This window comes from Cherax quadricarinatus, chromosome 86 (assembly GCF_038502225.1).
Source record: "Cherax quadricarinatus isolate ZL_2023a chromosome 86, ASM3850222v1, whole genome shotgun sequence".
In the NCBI taxonomy this organism is placed as follows: domain Eukaryota; kingdom Metazoa; phylum Arthropoda; class Malacostraca; order Decapoda; family Parastacidae; genus Cherax; species Cherax quadricarinatus.
This window is the reverse complement of record NC_091377.1, coordinates 5328289-5333288: the sequence shown is the minus strand read 5'-3', so window position 1 is coordinate 5333288 and position 5000 is coordinate 5328289. Positions and strand designations below refer to the sequence as shown.

The following is a 5000-nucleotide window of genomic DNA, read 5'->3' as shown; positions in this document are numbered from 1 at the left end:
GCCTGTCCTACAAGCAGTGAAACAGACGGTTACACAGCCTGTCCTACAAGCAGTGAAACAGACGGTTACACAGCCTGTCCTACAAGCAGTGAAACAGACGGTTACACAGCCTGTCCTACAAGCAGTGAAACAGACGGTTACACAGCCTGTCCTACAAGCAGTGAAACAGACGGTTACACAGCCTGTCCTACAAGCAGTGAAACAGACGGTTACACTGCCTGTCCTACAAGCAATGAAACAGGCTGTTGCACATCCTGTCCTACAAGCAGAGAAACAGGTTGTTACATTGCCTGTCCTACAAGCAGTGAAACAGACTGTTACTACCTGTCCTACAAGCAGTGAAACAGGCTGTTTCACTGTCTGCAGGACAGGAACTGAAACAGGCTGTTTGACAAGCACTTTACATAATAACTTCGCGGCCCGGGGTGCCACAGCTGGCCAGGTCGTTGTTTGACTGACACTACATTATAACCTCTGGCGGGAGTGCCAGACACACCTCCAGAATAGCCACACTAAAAGCAGACAACAAAATTATGAGGCATTCAATAATGTATTTAAAACCTGACTTCTGGACAGTGATATATATATACACAAAGTTTGTGTATAGGCCCTTATATACTAGTTAATGGCCCTTATATACTAGTTAATGGCCCTTATATACTAGTTAATGGCCCTTATATACTAGTTAATGGCCCTTATATACTAGTTAATGGCCCTTATATACTAGTTACAGGTCCTTATATACTAGTCACAGGTACTTATATACTAGTTACAGGTTCTTATATACTAGTTAATGGCCCTTATATACTAGTTAATGGCCCGTATATACTAGTTAATGGCCCTTATATACTAGTTAATGGCCCTTATATACTAGTTACAGGTCCTTATATACTAGTTACAGGTACTTATATACTAGTTACAGGTTCTTATATACTAGTTAATGGCCCTTATATACTAGTTAATGGCCCTTATATACTAGTTAATGGCCCTTATATACTAGTTAATGGCCCTTATATACTAGTTACAGGTCCTTATATACTAGTTACAGGTACTTATATAATAGGTACAGGTTCTTATATACTAGTTAATGGCCCTTATATACTAGTTAATGGCCCTTATATACTAGTTAATGGCCCTTATATACTAGTTAATGGCCCTTATATACTAGTTAATGGCCCTTATATACTAGTTAATGGCCCTTATATACTAGTTAATGGCCCTTATATACTAGTTAATGGCCCTTATATACTAGTTAATGGCCCTTATATACTAGTTAATGGCCCTTATATACTAGTTAATGGCCCTTATATACTAGTTAGTGGCCCTTATATACTAGTTACAGGTCCTTATATACTAGTTACAGGTACTTATATACTAGTTACAGGTTCTTATATACTAGTTAATGGCCCTTATATACTAGTTAATGGCCCTTATATACTAGTTAATGGCTCTTATATACTAGTTAATGGCCCTTATATACTAGTTAATGGCCCTTATATACTAGTTAATGGCCCTTATATACTAGTTAATGACCCTTATATACTAGTTAATGGCCCTTATATACTAGTTAATGGCCCTTATATACTAGTTAATGGCCCTTATATACTAGTTAATGGCCCTTATATACTAGTTAATGGCCCTTATATACTAGTTAATGGCCCTTATATACTAGTTAATGGCCCTTATATACTAGTTAATGGCCCTTATATACTAGTTAATGGCCCTTATATACTTGTTAGTGGCCCTTATATACTAGTTACAGGTCCTTATATACTAGTTACAGGTACTTATATACTAGTTACAGGTTCTTATATACTAGTTAATGGCCCTTATATACTAGTTAATGGCCCTTATATACTAGTTAATGGCCCTTATATACTAGTTAATGACCCTTATATACTAGTTAATGACTCTTATATACTAGTTACAGGCCCTTATATACTAGTTAATGGCCCTTATATACTAGCTACAGGTCCTTACATACTAGTTACAGGCCCTTATATACTAGTTACAGGCCCTTATATACTAATTACAGGTCCTTATATACTAGTTACAGGCCCTTATATACTAGTTACAGGCCCTTATATACTAGTTACAGGCCCTTATATACTAGTTACAGGTCCTTATATATTAGTTACAGGCCCTTATATACTAGTTATAGGTTCTTATATACTAGTTACAGGTCCTTATATACTAGTTAATGGCCCTTATATACTAGTTAATGGCCCTCATATACTAGTTACAGGTCCTTATATACTAGTTACAGGTCCTTATATACTAGTTACAGGCCCTTATATACTAGTTACAGGCCCTTATATACTAGTTAATGGTCCTCATATACTAATTACAGGTCCTTATATACTAGTTACAGGTCCTTATATATTAGTTACAGGTCCTTATATACTAGTTACAGGTCCTTATATACTAGTTACAGGTCCTTATATACTAGTTACAGGTCCTTATATACTAGTTACAGGTCCTTATATATTAGTTACAGGTCCTTATATACTAGTTATAGGTCCTTATATACTAGTTACAGGTCCTTATATACTAGTTACAGGTCCTTATATATTAGTTACAGGTCCTTATATACTAGTTATAGGTCCTTATATACTAGTTACAGGTCCTTATATACTAGTTACACGTCCTTATATACTAGTTAATGGCCCTTATATACTAGTTATAGGTCCTTATATACTAGTTACAGGTCCTTATATACTAGTTACAGGTCCTTGTATACTAGTTACAGGTCCTTATATACTAGTTACAGGTCCTTATATACTAGTTAATGGCCCTTATATACTAGTTACAGGTCCTTATATACTAATTACAGGTCCTTATATACTAGTTACAGGTCCTTATATACTAGTTAATGGCCCTTAAATACTAGTTACAGGTCCTTATATACTAGTTACAGGTCCTTATATACTAGTTGCAGGTCCTTATATATTAGTTACAGGTCCTTATACACTAGTTACAAGTCCTTATATACTAGTTAGAGGTCCTTATATACTAGTTACAGGTCTTTATATACTAGTTACAGGTCCTTATTTACTAGTTACACGTCCTTATATACTAGTTAATGGGCCTTATATACTAGTTATAGGTCCTTATATACTAGTTACAGGTCCTTATATACTAGTTACAGGTCCTTATATACTAGTTACACGTCCTTATATACTAGTTAATGGCCCTTATATACTAGTTACAGGTCCTTATATACTAGTTAATGGCCCTTATATACTAGTTACAGGTCCTTATATACTAGTTACAGGTCCTTATATACTAGTTACAGGTCCTTATATACTAGTTAATGGCCCTTATATACTAGTTACACGTCCTTATATACTAGTTACAGGTCCTTATATACTAGTTAATGGCCCTTATATACTAATTACAGGTCCTTATATACTAGTTACAGGCCCTTATATACTAGTTACAGGTCCTTATATACTAGTTACAGGTCCTTATATACTAGTTACAGGTCCTTATATACTAGTTAATGGCCCTTATATACTAGTTACAGGTCCTTATATACTAGTTACAGGTCCTTATATACTAGTTACAGGTCCTTATATACTAGATACAGGTCCTTATATACTAGCTACAGGTCCTTATATACTAGTTACAGGTCCTTATATACTAGTTACAGGTCCTTATATACTAGTTAATGGCCCTTATATACTAGTTACAGGTCCTTATATGCTAGTTACAGGTCCTTATATACTAGTTACAGGTCCTTATATACTAGTTACAGGTCCTTATATACTAGTTACAGGTCCTTATATACTAGTTACAGGTCCTTGTATACTAGTTACAGGTCCTTATATACTAGTTACAGTCCTTATATACTAGTTAATGGCCCTTGTATACTGTTACAGGTCCTTATATACTAGTTACAGGTCCTCATATACTAGTTACAGGTCCTTATATACTAGTTACAGGTCCTTATATACTAGTTACAGGCCCTTATATACTAGTGACAGGCCCTTATATACTAGTTACAGGTCCTTATCTACTAGTTACAGGCCCTAATCTCCTTGTTATAGGTCCTTATATCCTAGTTATAGACCCTTATCTACGTTATAGGTCCTTATACACTAGTTATAGGCCCTAATCTACTTGTTATAGGTCCTTATATTCTAGTTATAGACCCTTATCTACGTTATAGGTCCTTATACACTAGTTATAGACCCTAATCTACTTGTTATAGGTCCTTATATTCTAGTTATAGACCCTTATCTACGTTATAGGTCCTTATACACTAGTTATTGACCCTAATCTACTTGTTATAGGTCCTTATATACTAGTTACAGGCCCTTATCTATTGGTTATAGGAGTTTTCATACTAGTTATAGGCCCTTATATACTTTATCTACCTTATCTATCAATTACAGTGTATTTCTCAATGTACGTACACTAAGAGATATACATCACTCTAAATGTTCTCTGTAAACAAACCATACCACGGGCGGTATTTGAACCCACGGTCAGAGAGTCTCAAAACTCCAGACCGTCGCGTTAGCCACTGGACCATCTAGCCAGTGGCTAAGGCGACGGTCTGGAGTTTTGAGACTCTCTGACCGCGGGTTCAAATCCCGCCCGTGGTATGGTTTATTTGCAATTATGTCATTACGATTTCGTAAGTTATGTTCTCTGTAGTTACACTGAGAAGTGTATATACACTGTAAGGTGTATATGAATGTATATACAATGAGCGGTGTATATCTCTCAGTGTATATACACTGACAAATGTACATCACACAGTGTTTACACACTGGAAGGAGTGAATCTCTCAGTGTATATTCACTGAGAGATGTATATTATACAGTGTATATACAAAGTTAAATATATATTCCTGTGTACATACACTGACAGATGTATATCAGTTAATAGACACTGAGAGATGTATATATGCACTGAGAGTTTACATCCCTCCCACTTTAGGGGTTCAAAGAATATCTCCCTACGTGTTTAAACTGAAGAAAAATAAATCGCTC

At 35.7% G+C, this 5000-nt stretch overlaps 1 protein-coding gene across 2 annotated transcripts in view; it reads right to left on the bottom strand.

The window, feature by feature from the left end:
- LOC128703047 (protein turtle homolog B-like) overlaps nucleotides 1-5000 on the bottom strand; it is a 119203-nt gene that overhangs the window by 14355 nt on the left and 99848 nt on the right. The gene's annotated exons all lie outside the window — the stretch shown is intronic.